This window comes from Lissotriton helveticus, chromosome 5_1 (genome assembly GCF_964261635.1).
Source record: "Lissotriton helveticus chromosome 5_1, aLisHel1.1, whole genome shotgun sequence".
NCBI classification, from domain to species: Eukaryota; Metazoa; Chordata; class Amphibia; order Caudata; family Salamandridae; genus Lissotriton; species Lissotriton helveticus.
This window is the reverse complement of record NC_136065.1, coordinates 967,675,591-967,696,701: the sequence shown is the minus strand read 5'-3', so window position 1 is coordinate 967,696,701 and position 21,111 is coordinate 967,675,591. Positions and strand designations below refer to the sequence as shown.

General features: G+C 47.0%; 1 protein-coding gene across 12 annotated transcripts in view; it reads left to right on the top strand.

The window, feature by feature from the left end:
- Positions 1–21,111, top strand: part of LRRC27 (leucine rich repeat containing 27) — an 801,922-nt gene that overhangs the window by 370,619 nt on the left and 410,192 nt on the right. The gene's annotated exons all lie outside the window — the stretch shown is intronic.

The following is a 21,111-nucleotide window of genomic DNA, read 5'->3' as shown; positions in this document are numbered from 1 at the left end:
CAGCAGAAAGTCGCCCCGGGAGATCCCGAAGCAGTCAATGAGATCCTGAAAGGACAATAGCGCTCCGTCCTCATACAGATCCCCGACGAGCTGTAAACCGGAATCCTCCCAGGCCGCCAAACGTGACCAATCCCCTCCGTGGGGGAGGGCCGTCAGCATCCCCAACGGTATTTCAGGCGCGTACGGCGTTCTCAGTGGGCCTCGGGCGTGGGCCCGATTCCAGCACAGTCGGACAGTCCGCTCCTCCATCGACAAGTCCCGCAGGACCAAACGTTGTCGCAGCGCTATAAAGGAGAGAACATGCCTGGCCATACCCGTCCCTCTACCGTCTTCCGGGCCCCGGAATTCCCTGGCGATCTCCTGGGTGAAGGTCTGGAGCTGCGCCGCCAGATAGTACTTCTCGAAGTCCGGCACAGCGAGCCCCCCCTCGTCTTTCGGCCTCATCAATGTAGTGAGGGCCACCCTCCGCCGGCCCGCCCCCCAGAGGAATCCAACCACCAGAGAGCGTAAGCGGCGAAACGCGGCCGGTGGGACCCAGATCGGCAAAGTCCGGAAGTAATATAATAACCGGGGAAGCGCCACCATTTTGAGCAGGGCGACACGTCCCGCCACTGAGAGCGGCAGCGTGGCCCAAAAGTCCATGCAACCCCGGAGTGCTCGAATGCAGCGGGCAATATTCCCATCAAGGAGGTCGGGTTGGTCGTGGTAAACGAATACCCCAAGGTACTTAAAGCAGTCTGGCTCCCATCTAATCTCCCTACTCAACGCAGGGGTGGGGGTACCCCTACGTACCGGAAAAAGACAGGTCTTAGACCAGTTCACTCGGAGGCCCGAGACCTCTCCAAACTCCATGAGCGCCCCTTCCGCTCCCCGTAAAGCGTCGACCGGGTCCTCAAGGAAGAGCAATAGGTCGTCCGCATATAACAAGACATAATGCGGGCCCGCAGATGTCCATAAGCCCGTATAGTGGGCGCCCGAGCGAAGGTGCATCGCCAGGGGCTCAACCGCTAGCGCAAAAAGAAGCGGGGACAAGGAGCACCCCTGCCGCGTGCCACGTTCTACCGGATACCGCGATGAAATCAATGGGCCCGCTCGGACCCTGGCCGAAGCAGAAGCATACAGAACCGCGGTCCATCTGACAAATCCCTCCCCGAGGCCGAATCTCCGTAACACCGTGCGGAGGTAGTCCCACTCTAGGCTATCAAAAGCCTTTTCCAGGTCCACCGACAAGACTACCGGGGACGGGGCATCCAGAAATGGTTCCCCCAGCAAGCGGAACAGCCTACGAATATTCATAGTCGTGTTCCGCCGTGGGATGAAACCGGCCTGGTCCTCATGCACCAGGGAACTCATATGTCCCAGCAGCCTCGAGGCCAAGATGCTACTCAATATTTTGTAGTCCACCGTCAACATGGATAGGGGACGGTAGGACCCCGGGTCGGATGAGTCTCGGCCCGGTTTGAGGAGAGGAACCACCAACGCCTCACACATCGAACCCGGGAGTCGCCCCAGCCTCTTCGCCTCCCTGTAGACCTCCAGTAACCGAGGGGCTAGGAGGTCAGCGTAAGCTGCATAAAACTCCACTGGTAGGCCATCTAGGCCCGGGGTCTTGTTCCTCGCCATCCGTTTAATGGCCCCGCGGATCTCCCCTAAATCGATGTCGGAACCCAGAGCTTTCGCCACTTCCTGCCCTACTGTGCGGAGCTCCAGCGGGCGAAGATAATCATCAAGCCGGTCCGGGTCACGTGTGGAGCGACTGCGGTACAAACATTCATAATAATGCCGGAAGCAACTAAGGATCTCCGGTTGGGTGCGTACCTCAGTTCCGTCCGCCCCACGCATATTTGTCGTCGTCTGGGACTGGCGCGTAGGGTTGGCCAGCCACGCCAACAACGCACTCGACCTGTCTCCCTCCGCGATAGACCGGACCGTATAGGCCTTATAATCAAAACAGCGGAGCCGCTCGACCTCCACCGCTACCCTCTCCCTCGCCTCCGCCGTTTGCGCCTGCAATTCCGGGCGTCCGGGGCGGCGAACTTCAAACTCGCGGAGTGCCCGGTCCGCAGCGTCTAAATCAGCTAGGATAACGCGCCTCACGCCCACCTTCTTAGAGATACAGTAGCCCCTCACCACCACCTTAAAAGCGTCCCATTCTAACGCCCTCGTACTCGCGGAGCCGCCGTTGGACGCAAAATAATCCGAGACTCTCTCCCCCAAGTCCGCCCTGAAGACACTGTCCTCGAGGAGCGCGGGTCGCATCTTCCAGGTGGGCACCGCCGGCGTCCCAGGAAACCAGCGAAGGTCCAATAGGAGGGGGTTATGGTCCGAGAAAGTCCTCGATAAGTACTCCGATCGGACCGCTGCCGAAACCAGTTCGGGCGAACCGAGAAAGCCATCTAGTCTGACATGCAGCTCATGGAGGCTCGAGAAATATGAATAATCCCTATCTGCGGGGTGATGCGCCCTCCAAATGTCCGTCAAACCCCAGCGGGTCTGCCAATCCTGTCGACCCTTAGCCGTGCGACGGACCGGGGAATCGGGGAGCGGGGGATGCGAGCGGTCTATGTTCACATCCACCACGGAGTTAAAGTCTCCCCCCAACAGGAGGGGTCCGGCAAAAAAGTGGGCCAACGAGCCCGATAACCTGGAAAAGAAGGCAGTCTGGTCAACATTAGGAGCGTATACACAGCAAACGTTCAGGTCTCTCCCTCCTAGGGTGCCTGAGATGGCCACGAAACGCCCCTCCGGATCCAATACTGTCCTCGTGACTTGGAAGGGGACCCCCGCCCTGATCCATATTAGCGCTCCCCTAGCATAAGCAGAGTACGACGTGGAAAAGACCTGCCCCCGCCATCTACGCTGAAGCGCCGCCCCTTCCGCCTTGTTCAGATGGGTTTCTTGCAGCAGCGCCATTTGCACTCCCCTACGCACTAAATAAGCATGGACCTTGTGGCGCCTGGACATAGTGTGAAGCCCCCTCACGTTCCAAGTAACACATTTCAAGTTAGCAACATCAGCCATTGTCCCAGATTGTTCTGGCATAGTCCCCCCATCCGGATCCCCACAAAGAAAAAGCAGCAGTCCTCCCAACGCTGATGGCGGCCATTTTCCCCAACCAAACCCAAACAACCCAAGAACCAACCAAACACCCCCCCACCCCCCCCAGAACAGGACCCAAACTGCAACATCTAGATCCCATCCAAACCTCGTCTTTCATCAACCCCAAAACCCCCACTAATCCTACGGTCGCCACCGTAGGAAGGCCGTATGGGCCAGGTGCGGGCTGGGCGGAGGCAGTGGGCCCTCGTCGCCCAGGTCACCAGGACTAGAAGAAGCCCCAAACAGTACCAAAACCTTCCGGGGCAAAAGCAGAGGCCCCCCAACCCTCACCCCCTCCTTGTCAGCAATAAAGGACGGCAACCGCCTCCCCCCTGCCGGGCCCCCACCCAAAACAAGGCAGTATACCCCGTTACCCTTGTCCATCCAGAAGGTCCTCCACCGATTTCGGTGTGATCACCGGTGTCTGGGTACTATCTGCCACGGAATCATCCGAGTCCGATGGTGCTCCCTCGGCACCCGGGTTTTCTTCCTCCTCAATGGCTTCCTCTCGTGCTCCCGACAGCTCCGACAAGACTTCCAGCACTCCCCTCCGTTCTGACGATGTCTCCGCAGTCGAGGGCCCTCCCGTGCGGCCGCGGCGATTCCTGACCCTCTTGGAACGCCTCCTCTGTTCCGGCCCATCCGCCCGTTGGGACGAGGAGCCAAAACCATCTTTCCCTGCCCGGTATAGTTCGAGCCAGTGACAGACATCCTCCGGGGTGTCGAAGAACTGGGTTTTGTCATCGACAATGATGCGGAGCCTTGCAGGATATAGGAGTGAATATTGAACGCCCTCGCTCCTGAGCTCGCGCTTAACCGCTAGGAAGGAGAACCGCTTGCGCTGCGTCTCGTAGGTGTAATCAGGGAAGATGTTCACCTGACTGTTCGCTACTTGGAACGGGCCATTGTGCCTGGCGGTATTGAGGATTAAGTCCCTGTCCCGAAAATGCAGCAACCGTGCCACCACCGGCCTCGGGGGACGTCCCTGCTGTGGGGGCCGTGCTGGGACTCTGTGGGCCCGCTCCAGAGTGTAAAAGGAGGACAGACCCTCCGGGACCACCGTGTCTCGGAGCCAGGTCTCCAAGTATCGCACCATGTCGTCCTCCTTGATCTTTTCCGGCAGGCCCACCACTCGGATGTTGTTCCTCCTGTTGCGGCCTTCCGCATCCTCCGCCCTCCGTTCCAGGGACTCAATTCGGGATAAGGCGTCCTTCATCGTCGCAGCCAAGGATCGCTGCGCCGGCTCCAAAGTTTTCACCGTGCCCTCCACCTCCGTGACCCGATCCGAAAGTTTGCCATGGTCCGCCCTGAGGAGGCCCAGGCTCGTCGCCACCTGAGCAATATCCTGTTGGAGGGCCGACCTCGTAGCCTCTATCGCCCCTAGGACACGGTCGAACTGGTGCTGCATCAGCGCGCCACCAGAACTCTGTGGGCCCCCATGCTCCTCCTTGTCTTGGGCTTCAGAGTCCGAGGCTGTCTGGGTGGATCCCTTGGCACCTCTAGGTTTCCCCATGCTTCCAGGGGCACTCCGCGGGGGTCCCGGAGTAGGCGTCTCCGTGTACAGGTGCCGACCCCGACCTTCACGGGTGTTTATCCTCGGTTGGGGGATGGGCGACCTCCCGCTCCAGAGCCTGTGGAGACTCCGCCGCTTTGGCTCACGCCACCACCACGGCGTCTGAGGGCACCTATGCGGGGGCGGAGACAACCGTCGCCGAGTCGGGCAGGTCCGTTCACCCACTGTAGCCCCGGGGTGAGGGCCACTGACCTCCACGGATGAGCTACGGCGCCCGTGCGTCGCGCCTCCCATGCAGGTGGACCGGCCAGGAAGACGCAGCTCGTTGCGGAGTCGCGAGGAGGGCCACCGCGTGGATCCCAGGGCGTCCGCTCCCGGTGCCCTCCACTGCGTGGGCACCCGTTCGGCCAGCCAACCGAGTGCCAATCCGTCGCAAAAGGTCCAGGCCAGGAAATGCCCAGTGTCCAGAACAGCCGGGGACGGCGAAGCCAGGCGCCAGTCGTCACCCGCGGCGTCTCTCCAATTCAGTAGCTCCGACCGGGGGGACAAAGGAGTCCGGGCGCCATGTTAGGTCTCCCTCCGCCACTCCGCAAACTTCGGTATTACTCTGGAGCAGCCCCCGCCCAAGCTCCTCCAGGGGCTCCGGCAGGCTGCCGTCGGCACGCTCAGCAGAATGCAGGGTCTGGGGTGCCCCGCAGCCTCCGATATTCAGGATAATCCCGGGCTTAGTCCCGGAGCCGAGCACTCAGGCGACCATCGCCATCGGCGCCCAAGCCACGCCCCCCCCTGATGGTGCCTTTGATGGCCTCCCAGAGAGGTTTTTCAAGGATAGTTTCGGGGACAAATATTTTGAAAGAAGTATTTAATGAACTATATGATTTGCTCTTTAGCATCTAGGTTATTTAATAAAATAATGTCTCATTCCCCAAGTTTTGTGCCAGTTTGAGTCTTAAAGATAAATATGTCTACGTAAATGCAGGCATGGCCCGAAATTACAATTAACTGAATGTTGGGCTTAGAGCAATTTGTCGTTGCCTAATAATCCGTTCTTGTAAATATGTTGTGAGGGTGTGTGTAGAATGTGAATTCACTTCCTGTAGGGTTATGTAGGAATCTGATATCATTTAGCATGTTTAGGTTGCATAGGTTTCCGCGTTGTGTGTGAGATTTCTTTCCTCTGCATTTATAAGAGGCCATCATATCTAGGGAGATTAAAATCACCTCCTAGTATTTGTCCTGGGTTATTTAGGTTTTCATGGATTCTTATGTTCAAGTCCATCCTGAGTTTAGGTTCCTAACCCGTTGAGACATAAACATATAGATTTTGTATTGATTCATCCCTTCTTTGTATGCCTTAGTGAATAGCCACCTGCCATTAGTATAATGTGTATTATTCATTAGTGAGATCCCTGCTGTCCTTAAAATGAGTGTTAATCCCTATTTCTTTTCTTTTTTAGCAGTGGTGCAAGCATTTTCTAGAATCCATTGGCACTGCATACTTTTTACCTCCGTATTACCAATTCTCCTTTCTTGAAATAGGATGATGCCCCTTCTGAGTTTGTGGTAGTATTCAATTATTTTCCTTTTCTTAACTGGGTGATTTAGGCAGTTAGTATTTAGGGAGTGGATTTTAATAGTGTAGCTAGTCAATGGGTAGGTGTGGGTTTAATGGGTGCTGCAGGTGGGTCTTCTGGGCAAACTTCGGATAGTATGATGTGAGCAGGCTTAGCTGAGTATTATCATTTTTTTCACCTTTCCTAGCACTTATGATATCCCATTCCCATGGTCTTTGAAATGTAGTGCCCTGGAACAGGTTTTGAAGGGTGTAAAACAGCTGGTGGATAGAGAAGAAGTAGGAAGGTAAGGTTGAAAGATTAAAGAGAAATGGTAAAAAGAGACCACATCTAGAAGTATAGAAAAACCTTGCACTGGGCCCTACCACTTTCCTAAAAGTTAAAAATGGATGGCAGTGGGAGCTTCGAGTAGCCTTAGACCCCTGAAACTACAGCCAAACAAGAAAACAAGCGTGATTTGAGATGGAACAGAGATATTGTAGCTGTTTCTGCATGTCTCACAAATGTTGGGTTAACAACCTTGTTGGAGGTAAATATATGGACATTAAACAAAGAAGCATTTAAACATTTTCTAGGTCATTTTGTCATTACAGAGTAGCAAGATATTGTAGTGTGTTTTATCTAGGTACCTGAATCGATATTCCTATTCTTTGCCCTTGTCCGGTTATAAATCAATAATATCCCTACAACAGCATAGAAACCCTTTTCATAATTCAGTCATAGCGCATACTGTCACATTAAGCAAGCCTATTCCTCCAGCCCCCTAGAAAGCACACCGAGTTCTTAAACAAATCCAAGCCTCCAGCAACCTGGGAAATCCCCGCTGCTTTGTTTTGATTTCGTCCGAGAACTCCTGTAAAGCACTGTAAGAATGACCAGATCTTAGTGACATCTTTATTGACGTCTTATGTCCAGCCTTACGTCAAACCCGGCACCTTTCAGGTATAAATATACCAACGTTGCCTTAAACAAACACACGGTGGTAATCCCGGAGCAGAGCGGCTATCTACTTCCGAAGAGCCCAGCTGATGCGAGAGCCCACGGACGCTGCCCCTCCCTTTTGACGCGCTGAGAAAGACGCTGTCTTTTCTCTTGCCGAGAAATCCAGCCTCCGGCATTTCCAGCTTACACTTGCGGGTGACTGGGATACCGAGTCCTGAGAGAGAGATACCAGCCCTCCTGCCTTCTAATACCCAGGTACTGAACTGACTAAACCCTTACAGAGAATTCTTGAGTCAGATTCTTGGCAAACCAAACTTAACTTAAACTGCTACTTACTCCCTTCCACGTATTAGGCTTAGGTCAGGTACACCGGGGTAGGCGTAGTTAGAAGCACCAGTTGAGTACGATTAGCCAATGTATATATGTATGTATCTATTTTATCCATTTTAAAGTATCATATGGCTAAGAAACCATATCCATGCTTTTACAGTATTATTTCATAATCCTGCTTTTACTGTATGCACTTTACTTAACTATAAGTATTGCAATTGTAGCAATTCATTTCTCTTGTATGAGGAAAGAGACTGCTCAATAAATAACACCTTTTATTGAAAACGCCCGTCTCTTTTTCTCTGCAATCTGGTGAAACTAAGTACGCACCTTTGACTGAGTGAAATAGCTGTCTTTTGTTTTCACACGACTCTAGAGATATACTCTTATTCAGGGAGAGCAAAGTTGTCATGTTTTATGGTTGTCAGAAACTAAATCCCTTCTTGTCTATCCAGGGAGGTTCAACTCCTCCTCGCTTATTCGAGAAAGTTTCTAGTGAACTCTGAGCTAGCTGGCAAACACTTAAGTCTAATATAGTCAGTAGAGACCTAGTTAACCTCAGTCCTACGTCTACACTACTGAAGATATTATTCCAATGCGCAGAGCCTATTGGGACTATAGGAACTACACTACATGGCGCCCAACGTTTGGTAAAGCGATAAATCTAACGCAAGACATTAGAGTAACTCAGTCGTGCTTTTTCACACAGACCCTTTCTCCCGTTAATACTCCAAAGACGTCTGGAGTGGGTCAAAGGTTAAAATCCACTGGAACTTAGTAGGAAGAGATTTCTATGTATAGTTTTTGGTTTATTCAACGTTGAAGGATACAGTGTTCCAAAATATTGTGCACCTAATCTTTGTTTCCTTGAAAACTTGATCTGCAAAAAAAAAAAAAACCTTCCTGTCAGTAAAATGTCAGACGGTGAAGGAGATAGGGAGACAGCTAGAATAGCAGCTCAACTCCTAGAGAAAGACAATAGTCTCCTGCAAACTGACCCGGATGCAATACTAATCCCGGTCAGCATAAGAAAAACTATAACTATTAAACTAATAGAAAATGGACTAACATCGAGAGGTGGTACAGTCATATTTGTAATTGAGGCACATGAATATCGGCAGACAGAGGTATTCTATTCATGGATAAACTTTCCAGCAGCAAACGCTGTCACACATGAATTCCACAATTACAAAATAGAGGAACCACCGGATATCTACACTCCTTTCGAGGAGGTGGAAATCCCATTAAAATACCAAGAGCACCTGCTCTGGTTTAAAGGCGCCCTAAAACATAATAATCACATCACCAGGCTCGGTCCACTAGGTAGACCAGGAGCAACGTGGCCAGTTCTAGCCAGCTACACACCACATCCTGACATCGAAAAAATTTCAATACCAGAACTTTTGGTACAGTTAAAACAACTGATTAAAATACATAGACAATTAGTCCAATATGTAATGCGGACTTCAACAATCCAACCAGCTATTAACATTCCACAGCTGACCCCTCATCAGGGGAACACAAACAAAATTACACCACAGAACATACAGTCATGTCTGGGTAAAGTACCCGCAAAACGGGAACAAATTCCATTCTGGTTAGCACAAAAAATCACTCAATTTATTTTTATTTATTTATTTAAAATTTATAATGCGCGACAGCTACCCGCAGTGGGTTTCCCGGCTCAAATAAAGGCAGTATTTCCAGATACTACCCCTACTGAGAAACACAGAATTCTGACTATCTGTCTTCCGATGGGGATCGCACCACATGTGGAGGACTGTGACACTTGGGGCACAATCTTTGCTTCCATTTACACAAAAACACATGGTGTTCCTTCCTTGGCGGTAATACCCGATGTGCTAAAACAGATTAAAAATGAATACGGTCCAAAACCTGCTTTAACTCTAGGTATGAAATTACTGAAAGACTTCAAGCAGGTCTCAGCTTTATTATTATCTAACATAAAAGGAGAAGCGGCATCTGTGGCGATCGGCCAGAAATTGAAAGAACAACCATTTGAACTTGCCAGAATCATAGAAAAATCCTATGAAGAACTAGGGAGAGATAGTTTGGGTGGGAAACCAGTAAAACCCCAACTAACAAAAAATCCTGAAAAAATATTTATTAAAAATAATCTAAACACTCCAAAAAAGAGCTGGGATGGAAATAAACAATCCACTCCCAAAGAAAAAAGATTCCAGTCCAGAGGAAAGTCTCCTCGGCGGAGAGAAAGTTCTCTGGACCAAGGACACAAGTCTCCCCAGAGGGAGCCCTCTGAGAAAAGATACAACCTTAGAAATAGGGATAATTTGAAGAAACCTGATAGATATCAAGATATTGATACACGTCCCTCTCGATCTTTTCAGACTTCCTCGCAGAAATCGGAAAGAAGAGGATGGTCAGAACACAGGGAAGAGAACGTCAAGTCCAAAGCCAAGGAACCTGCTCATCAAAGTAAAAAACTACACTTTCCAAAAAAGAAGGTACCCAGCATTAAAATAATCAAACATGCCGAGGATCCTGAGGACACAGCTGAAAAATGGAGAGTGGGCTCAGACAATGCTAGACAGCGCAGCAGAAGTGAGCATAGCTCGCAAGATCCTGATGAATCATCTGGAGACAGTGGACACAAATTAATACATTCAGGTGGAAACTGCAGATACAAGAGTTAGCAAACCTCATAAAATATACGAAATAACATTACGTATAGAGGGAGATAAGACTAGGAAAATAAGGGGTCTATTTTGGGATAACCTCTCCAAAGTCTATGACATCCTTTTAGCTGAAAAAGACTGGCCACCGGAGTTTGTCAGGGAGTGCCCTCATGGCGAAGAAATGATTATGCCTGCCTTCTCAAATCACATTCCAATACATAAAAAGTATACATTTGCAAGAAAGTGGGCAGTAGCCCAAGCTCCTGCATTATATAAAAATCATGTTGGATGGGATGAGGACTCTCCTCCTCACAAAATCCAGTTAAAATGTCAACCAACTGCACAAAGGCAGTACCCAATTAAGCAAGAAGCTAAAAAACAGGTCAGGGAGATCTTAGATCAACTTGAATACCAGGGGGTGATTGAAACATGCACCTCACAAATGAACAATCCTTTGTTTCCTGTCTCCAAGCCAGACGATTCATATAGTCTAGTTTTGGACTACAGACACCTTAACTCATGTTGCAAAACCTTTGCAGTACAAAACTCACACAGTGCAGCACTGATGAATAACATTGTGCGCAAAAAATACAAAACAACATTAGACATTTGTCAAAATATAGCACCTGAAAGCAGGTATTTGACCGCTTTCTCAATAATGGGCTCGCAGTAAAATTCTGTCGACTCCCACAGGGGTTCAAGAACAGCCCAGGATTATTCTCAGCAAGAGTAACAGAGTTACTACAAATGTATGATGATGAGGCATTATCTTATGTCGATGACATCTATCTAACAGATGATGACTTGGATACTCACTTGAAAAGAGTGAACACCATAATACTTGGGTTCGCAGTAGAGGGTTACAAATTCAACTTTAAAAAGTCACGAATTGCCCATCTAACTGTCCTGTTTTTAGGATATGAATTATCAAGTGAAGGCAAAAGCCTGGCAGACAACTTCTTAGAGAAGTGCGCTGTAATCCAAGCACCAAGAACGCTGAAGAACTTACAATCAATTCTAGGTTTCCTGAATTTCGGAAGAACTTACATTCTAAATTATGCAGAGAGGGTTTAACCTCTCTATGAACTAATAAAACCCGATTTTAAAACAATCAATTGGACTCAAAAACACACAGAAATTTTGAGATCATTGCAAACAGACATGTTAGCTAAAACAAAACTGCAAACACGCGATAACACTCGCAACCTTGTAATCCGAGTCATCCCAGGAAGCTGCGGTCACATACCTGACCTCTAATGAGGGAGAGACGGTACCAATAGCATACAAATCACATTTGTACACAAAAGCTGAAATGAAATTTAGTTCAACGGAAAAAATTCTAACTGCGGTTCAGACTGCGGTAGCAAAAGAAAGAGCCCTAGCACAAGGTAAACGAATAATCATCGTTACACCAGTACCAGCTCTAGAAGCGGTAACAAAGGCAAGCATTCCAAATGCTAAAGCGCTACATCCTAGATGGATCCAATGGGTTAATTCTCTTGCTGCAACAGACGTGGTCTACGAATTTGATCCTAATTTAAAAACACAAGAATTTCTCCAATATGAATTTGAATGTCCTCTGCCGACCGAAATCCTGCCTCTTGAACATTACGGCTGTATAATATATACAGACGGATCAGCACAGCACGCAGTTGGGGGTAAACAAGCTTACAGTGCTGCGTGCGGGATTGTTAAAGGTCGCTGGCACCAGGGAAAATTTAGACCACTGGTCACTAAAACACAATCTCTAGGAGATTGTACAGCTCAGCGAGCTGAACTACTGGCTTTTAAGATGGCGCTTGAAAATACTGATCGCGAATTCCCCACACTCATATTGTGCGATTCATATTATTGCGTTCAATCTTATAATGAATACTTGCAGAATTGGGTTCTAAATGGTTTCAAAGATGCGAAGGGTGGCACAATCAAGCATAAAACGCTTTGGTTCTTTTACAAAAAGAACTACAAAAGACTCACGTGATACATACACTGAGTCATCAACGTGATGGCGTTCACGTTGCGGGGAACTCATTGGCTGATGAGGCCGCAAGGCAGCTGTGCAAACGGCTTCCGTAGCTGCGATCACTCTGTCAAAAACAAAAATAGACAGCAACATATTACAAGCTGTCAGTGCTACAGTAAATAATGCGATAAAAACACTCCCGAAAGGCTTTCCAGTAAAGTACTCATACATAACTGATGGGAATAACGTTCCATTTGCTCGAATCCCTGGAGTGGGGGATAGGGCAATTCCATACATGGAACATATGTAAGAACTAATTATAGCGGCACACGAAGGGCTCGCCTCTGCACACGCTGGTGTCTCGGCCACAGTATCATTATTAAAACAAAGATACTGGTGGCCACAAATGAGAAGACAAACTAGGAACTATGTTCTAGATTGTGAAATATGCCAAAAGATGAAAGTTTCGACGGTAAAAAGACCAGCGCAGACGCCCCTTCTAATCTCAGATAAACCATTAGCATGTGTTTACCTAGACCACTGTGGTCCCTTACAAAGGGATGGCAACTATAAATACATCATGGTTGCAGTGGACTCCTGCACGAGATTCATTTGGATGTGGCCCCAGCGCTCGGCTGACGCCAGAACTGTTATAAAAGATTTGCGAGTCTTTATCGGCACATACGCAATTGGCATGCTACACTCTGATCAGGGTCCTGCTTTTAGCTCTCGAGCTTATAAGGAGGCCATGACCAACATGGGCATTGCATTGCGGTATTCTTGTCCCTTCCATCCTGAGGGAAACGGGCTTGTGGAAAGAAAAAACCGAGACATAAAGCAATCTATAACGGCAAAGGTATTAGGTTCGGGTGTTGGGTGGGTCAAACATTTAATAAGTGTCCAACGTAGTCTTAACAATCTGCCAAGAAATTCTCTAAAAGGTTTCAGTCCGTACGAACTATTGTTCGGGACTAGAATGCATATCCAGGACTTCGATAGTCAGACTTCAGTGGTAGAAAGAAAATGCTTTGATATCAAAGATCGTTTGGCTATTTTACAGGACTTAAATGAAACAAGAAAAGACCTGAGCAACATAAAGTTGAAACAGCCAACAATCACTGAGGAGAAACCACCTGTCCCAGCAAGGCCTGTCTGGATTCCAAAGATTGGGGATCTGGTCAGAGAGAAAATCGCGGTGAAGAAGGAATTTGGGTCTTCTTACAGAAAAGCAGTACCTGTCTTAGCTGTCAACGGAACAAGATCAGTTGTACTACCGCCCCTTGCTGGTAAAAAGGAGAACCGAGTTGTACCCATCGACCTGGTTAAACCACAATCATGTGGCCAATAATAAGTAGTAGGCCAAGTGGACTCCCAAGAAATAGCAGAACACCAAAGTTTGCTACAAATCAAGAGGTTCAAACTGAGAGACTAATCACAATTGAATCAACAAGGACTATGCAACAAAGCCATGGAACTTATACCTCTTGAAACCCAAATTACAACAACAATTCGTCAAGAAACACCTGTCTACAACGATGTAGCCACAGACTATACTAATGAAACAAAGAAAAATCCAGAAGCAATTCCAATAATTGACAGAACTGCATCAGGCTACTTCATCAATTTCGATGACTTTTCTGAGGATCCGAGTGAACCTGAGGAACAGCTTACAGCAACAAAAACTTTTAAAGATAAGACTAAGGAACTCTTTCATCGACTAAAAGAAACCTATCTGATTTCCCCATGGATTGAATTTTGGGTGGTGCTAGGTGTACTTTTCCTCCTGCTTTGGCTCATCATGGTGCTATGCTTGGGACACTTCATTGAGGGAAAATATGTTACAATGGACACAGCAAGCCAGAAAATCAACCTGGTCTTAAAGCCACACAAGTCTTCACACATCGAGAAAAGAGAACTTTCTTCAGTAAACTTCACAGCCAATCCATTACCCGGTGGGGTAGCATGGGACAAAATAGATTACAATATATATGGCCCGGTCGAGCTCTTGAAGTATCCTCATCAATTTAAGGTTTCATTAAGTGACTTTGTAAAACCGAGTACATTCTCTGATGATTGGGACTTTGAAAGTATTAATGATATGATGTCAGACTTAGTTATGTCAGCAAAATTTACAGAACATGATTATTTACAGGGTTCATCAAATTATGATCAGATGTACTGCTACTACCATTATGGTAACCATTATTTGCATAAATCTGCTCAACCTAGAAATGTTTTAAATTATAATCAATGGGAACATTGTGCAACTCCACCAAAAGGTAGTTCAAAAACATTGTATGAGAAATTCCCATACTTCTCAGGGTTTAACACAAGTGAAGCAGAAACATTTTATTTCAAACTGTTAAATAAGACAGGAATGAAAACCATGCTGAAAAATACAAAATTAATCTATTCAGAAACATTTTTAAAAAAAATGAATACATTTAGTTTTGATTTTTGGAACAATAACATTGAGACAAAAACAATCTGGGGTACAAGAGATTGGCAAGTCCAAGGTGTAGAATCATTATTCAGAGCCTGCATGATCCCAGAATAAATTATATTTTTGAATGACACAATTCAACAAACAACCTGTCTTGGCCTAGCCAAAATTAAAGACTTAAACAAACCGTCTATTCCAAAGCCAACACCTGACAGTAATAGCACTACAGATGTTGAGATAGACGTGTCCCATATTTTAAACCAAAACAGAACACATCCTGATTGGAAAAAATGGTTGATCTGGCCCACAGACACAAATAACTGTCAAGATAGACACCTGAACAAAATACAGGGGTTCAAATTGACCAGGCCAGACCCTAGATACTCCCAGCGACAACATCCAGGGATAGTAACAACATACAGTGTAGGAAAACTCTGCTTTGAATGGCTACATACATCCACACTGGCAGAAATTAAGCAACACTTAACTTTACTAAAAGAAGGTGCTGACTTGCGTGATTTCATTATGGGACCATGCAAACAGCGTCAAAAACGTTTCGTAGCGGCCTCTATATATTCAGCTTATAACGAAGTTTGGAAAGAAACTCAAATTAAAACAGCAGGAAAAATACGGGAAATTGACCGTATTAATTTGGAAAAATCACTTTCTGTGGTGGACAATGGGTTAATGACTCTGTCTTCCAGAATATATTCACTGGACAGTATTGTATCATCTGCAATCGATATAATAGAGCAGGACATGCTAATGTTACAACATGGTCAGTTCCAATTGCGTTCTATTGTACAGCTTGGCTGGACGTTACAAAATCTGCGTTCAGGCTACGTGCCTTGGCGTTTAATCAACACAACGTCACTATTCTCTATCTTTAACCTTACTGATATACAAATCAGCTTGGCACAAAAAGAAGCTGAATATACAATTCTGAGCATTGAAAAACTTGAGAGATTACCATTGACAATGTCAGAACAACCTGTCATTGAATGGATAATACACGGGATAATAACTATTCCGATAACGACTTTCCAATTTCGATACTGCCAAAAGTATATACAGGCAGGCCAGTATGAAAGGTTGGGTAAAGGATACATCAAGTCATCATGGAAATTACCTTACACTAACACGTTATAGTGAAAAAGGACAGAATGTATTTCTTAGTGGTGATAATTGTGAAAAATCACTAAGTGGTACACTTCTGTGTAAGGGTATAAATCTACATGGGGCCTGTGAGGGGACTTCAAATAACCTTTCATGTCACCAACTTGGCACACCTGCAACTCAAATAGAGCCATTCTTTAGACGGCTTTCGAACGGGAGCTACATTCTAATAGTGGACCACAGATGTTGTGGCTTGGTGCCAGGAAAAGCTTATCTCGTAAGCGTTTCGTCCAGGGTCACTTGCTGTATGAAAGTATTGTATCCAAACGACACTCCAGACAGGGAGGGAAAAATTTGGCCCAGTTTGAAAATCTCTTCTATTCGAATTGATACTTTAAGCAGAATGAAGTCTGTTCTTCTACAGACGCCAGTGCACTTGACGTCATCAAAAGAAACGTATGATCTCCAAGTTGCAAGGACAACGGCAGAGATACATAAACTTTTATCAACAAATTGCCCCCTACACTTCGCAGAAATGCTAAACTAAATCTTAAACATTTCTGATACGAATGGTATCGCGAGTGTATTTAAGACAATTTTTTCGGGACTGTTGACACCTTTCAAAGCAGTCCTGGGCATCTTTCCTAATTTTGTCCATTCACTCTTTGGCGGCCTTCCACTCCTGTTGGGACTCGTAGCAGGCATTTTATTTTTGATACTACTGCTTCGTTATGGCAAGCCATGTCACAGACAAGACTCCAGCAACAATGGAAGAAACGATCCTAGCAATACGCTATCGGGACCGCATAACTAAAGTCCTTGGATTAGCCTGGCTAAGAGATCTGAATATGACCTGGTTTCTTTCATTCAGACCCATCTGGGAGAACTGTATCTTACCTGTGTTAAGATGTATGCTGTGCGGAGAAGAATGCGTGTTAGACGTCTGTCTCACACTACAATCAGAAGTACCTTTGGATACAGATACTTTGCTGAGTCCAGTAAAAGCTCATGCATCGTGTTGTCCCGAGCGGTTACCCATCCTGATGACGCCATTCGTTGAGACTTCAGCACTACGATTGAAGGGTAGTGAAGTGCAAGATGAGAGCAGCATCAACCAGGTACGACCTTCTGTGAGCACTGCTGATCATGTCGTCGATGATAGCATTCATTCTCACGACTGCACAGTTGCGGCATTTTCCAACTTGGTCGAACTTTCACCTGAAGCGGTAAACTGCTTTTTTGAAAGTCTGTCTGAAATGATGTTCTCCCCTGAACAGAAAGAATAAGTTTTAAGCAAACGAGCACTCAGCGTTCCCTGAACTCTGAATTTGGCCTTCAGCTTTGAAAAACAAAAGCTTCTGGAAATATTTGGAACTGTTTTGACTTCTTTCCTTGAAAAACGAAATTATTTTTTCGCTGATTCCAAAATATTTACCTTTTTTTGGCACTCATCCTCTGCTTAAAGTAGAACTATTCTTAGAGAACAGAGCTTCTATTTTTAGGAACTCTAGAGACAATATATTACCTCAGCCTCTAGCATATTTACAAATAACTGTATTTATATGTGATGAAATGGTCTCGCACTTTTCTTTTCTGTATTAAGAGCCATTTCATGTGTAATTTTCGCAAATCATTCATGCTGATATATATGTGCATCCTTTTTATGAATGATTACACTGCTTGAAAGCGTACAGTACCTATACTCATTTTTCGTGTATTTCGCATATGCCATTTCAGATGCAAAATAATGTATTTTGGGGTGGATCGGTATACACATGCACCGTCAGATATGTTTACTATTGTTTAGTTTAGTAATTATGGACATGAATTCGTGGAGTGGGTGTAGTGTGTTTTATCTAGGTACCTGAATCGATATTCCTATTCTTTGCCCTTGTCCGGTTATAAATCAATAATATCCCTACAACGGCATAGAAACCCTTTTCATAATTCAGTCATAGCGCATACTGTCACATGAAGCAAGCCTATTCCTCCAGCCCCCTAGAAAGCACACCGAGTTCTTAAACAAATCTAAGCCTCCAGCAACCTGGGAAATCCCCGCTGCTTTGTTTTGATTTCGTCCGAGAACTCCTGTAAAGCACTGTAAGAACGACCAGTTCTTAGTGACATCTTTATTGACGTCTTATGTCCAGCCTTACGTCAAACCCTGCACCTTTCAGGTATAAATATACCAACGTTGCCTTAAGCAAACACACGGTGGTAATCCCGGAGCAGAGCGGCTATCTACTTCCGAAGAGCCCAGCTGATGCGAGAGCCCACGGACGCTGCCCCTCCCTTTTGACGCGCTGAGAAAGACGCTGTCTTTTCTCTTGCCGAGAAATCCAGCCTCCGGCGTTTCCAGCTTACCCTTGCGGGTGACTGGGATACCGAGTCCTGAGAGAGAGATACCAGCCCTCCTGCCTTCTAATACCCAGGTACTGAACTGACTAAACCCTTACAGAGAATTCTTGAGTCAGATTCTTGGCAAACCAAACTTAACTTAAACTGCTACTTACTTACTCCCTTCCACGTATTAGGCTTAGGTCAGGTACACCGGGGAAGGCGTAGTTAGAAGCACCAGTTGAGTACGATTAGCCAATGTATATATGTATGTTTCTATTTTATCCATTTTAAAGTATCATATGGCTTAGAAACCATATCCATGCTTTTACAGTATTATTTCATAATCCTGCTTTTACTGTATGCACTTTACTTAACTATAAGTATTGCAATTGTAGCAATTAATTTCTCTTGTATGAGGAAAGAGACTGCTCAATAAATAACACCTTTTATTGAAAACGCCTGTCTCTCTTTTTCTCTGCAATCTGGTTAAACTAAGTACGCACCTTTGACTGAGTGAAATAGCTGTCTTTTGTTTTCACATGACTCTAGAGATATACTCTTATTCAGGGAGAGCAAAGTTGTCATGATTTATGGTTGTCAGAAACTAAATCCCTTCTTGTCTATCCAGGGGGGTTAAACTCCTCCTCGCTTATTCGAGAAAGTTTCTAGTGAACTCTGAGCTAGCTGGCAAACACTTAAGTCTAATATAGTCAGTAGAGACCTAGTTAACCTCAGTCCTACGTCTACACTACTGAAGATATTATTCCAATGCGCAGAGCCTATTGGGACTATAGGAACTACACTACAATATTGTTCGAGAATCAAGTGGGTGGCCTATCCTCTTATTGTATGACACTTGCATAGGTGCATAATGGGAGAATTCATTCAAATTCCATGTAGCTGTTAGGGTGGTCAATCAATCAATCAATCAATCAATCAATCAATCAGGGGTTTATAAAGCACGCTGCTCACCCATGAGGGTCGCAAGGCGCTGGGGGGTGCAGCTCCGGATCAGTCGAATAGCCAGGTCTTGAGGCTCCTCCTGAAGGTGTGCAGAGCGGGGGAGCATCTCATGTTGACTGGGAGCTCGTTCCAGGTCTTTGCTGTGATGTAGGAGAGGGATCTTCCATCTGCTCTGGTTCTGCGGATGCGTGGGGTCTCTGCAAGGGCAAGGTCGACGGAGCGGAATTTCCTTTTGGGTACGTGGAAGAAGACTCTTTTGTTGAGGTATTTGGGTCCGATGTTGTGGAGGGATTTGTAGGCGTGGGTGAGTAGCTTGAAGGTTACTCTCTTCTCGATGGGGAGCCAGTGGGGTTCTGAGGACGAGTCTGGCTGCGGTATTCTGGATTGTTTGGAACTTGTGGAGCAGGCTTTTGTTGATTCTGGCTTAGAAGGTGTTACAGTAGTCCAGTCTGCTGGTTACGAGTGTGTGGGTGACTGTCTTTCTACATTCGGGGGATCCACTTGAAGGTCTTATGGTGGATGCGGAGGGAGTTGAAGCAGGTGTAGGCGAGGGTGTTGGTCTGGCGGCTCATGGTGAGGGAGGAGTCTAGAATGATGCCGAAGCTCCAGACGCGGTCCGTTGGGGTGGGTGGGTTTCCATGGACAGGGGGCCTCCAGGAGCTGTCCTACACAGTGGGGGAGGGTCCAAGGATGAGGACCTCTGTCTTCTCAGAGTTCAGTTTAGGCAGCTGATGCTCATCCAGGCTGCAACGTCTTTCATTCCTTCTTAGAAGCTGAGTCTGGTGTCTTCATGGTTCTTTGTGAGAGAAGGGATGAGCTGGGTGTTGGTGACGTAAGATACTATGCTGATCCCATGCTGGCTGACGATGGTGGTGAGGGGGGCCATGTAGATGTGGAAGAGCGAAGGGCTGAGCGCGGATCCTTGGGGTACCCCACAGTTGATCTCTGTATGTACGGAGAGGAAGGAGGGAGTCTGATCATTTCGGTTCTGATCATTTCGGTTCTGCCAGAGAGAAAGGAGCGGATCCAATCGAGGGCGGTTCCTCGTATACCGGCATCATGGAGTCTGGCTGCGAGAGTGTGGTGTGAGACGGTGTTGAAGGCTGCGGAGAGGTCTAGTAGGATGAGCGCTGCAATGAGGCCCTGGTCAAGTAGCATTCATATGTCAGAGGTGGCGGCAAGTAGGGCGGTCTCGTGTTGTGGTTGCTGCAAAATCCGGACTGGGAGGAGTCGAAGATGGTGTTCTCTTTGATGAAGGTGGTCAGTGGTGTCCCGGGTCTGTTTGTTGAAGTTTCGCAGAGGGCCTTGATTTTCAGGTTGAAGTAGGAGCTGAGCTTGTTGCAGAGGTCCTGGGATGGTGCGACATCCTTGGGTTCACTGGGGGGTTTGGTGAACTGTTGTATGATGTTGAAGAGTACTTTGGCGTTACGTGCATTGGTGTAGATTTTGTTCTTGATAAAGGTCTGCTTGGTGGCTCTTATGCGCTGGTGGTATTCATTCATGGCGTTCCTGTAGTTGTTCTGGTTTTCAGTGGTTTTCCTGTTCCGAGTTTCTCGAGGCGTCTGCAGGAGTGCCTGGCTTCTTGGAGGTCCATGGTGAACCAGGCGGCCTTCAGGGGGCGTTGTTTGATGAGGTGGCAGAGGGGCGCGAGCTAGTGAGCGCCTCTGGAGATCCAGCAGTGTAGTTCTTTGGCTGCGGAGTTGGCGTCTGTCGTGGCAGAGGGGGAGGGTTGTGGAGGAGGATGGTGTTGAGGAGTTCCTCTGGGATCTTGCTCCAGTTCCTTCTTGGCGGGCACGGGACAGGTTTGGGTGCGGTGGTGGTGTTGAAGGTGAAGTGTACACAGTGGTGGTCTGTCCAGAGGGTGGTTTGTCCAGAGGGGCTGCGTGGTGTGGCTGAAGTGGATGTTTGTCCCTCCTGCGAAGATGGGGTCGACGGTATGTCCGGCTCTGTGGGTGGGGATGGTGATGAGCTGCTTCATTCCGAGGTTGGCAAGGTTATCAAGGAGGGTGGTGGAGTCGGGGTCGCTGTGGTTGTCGAGGTGAAGGTTCAAGGTAGTGACTTTGTAGTAGTAATGTGTTAAACTAGAGACTTGAAAAGTTAAAAAAAATTCTCTTGGCAGTAACAAAGAGACTTTGTCTAGAGGTTTGGGGCCAGATGTAGGTGGCTCATTA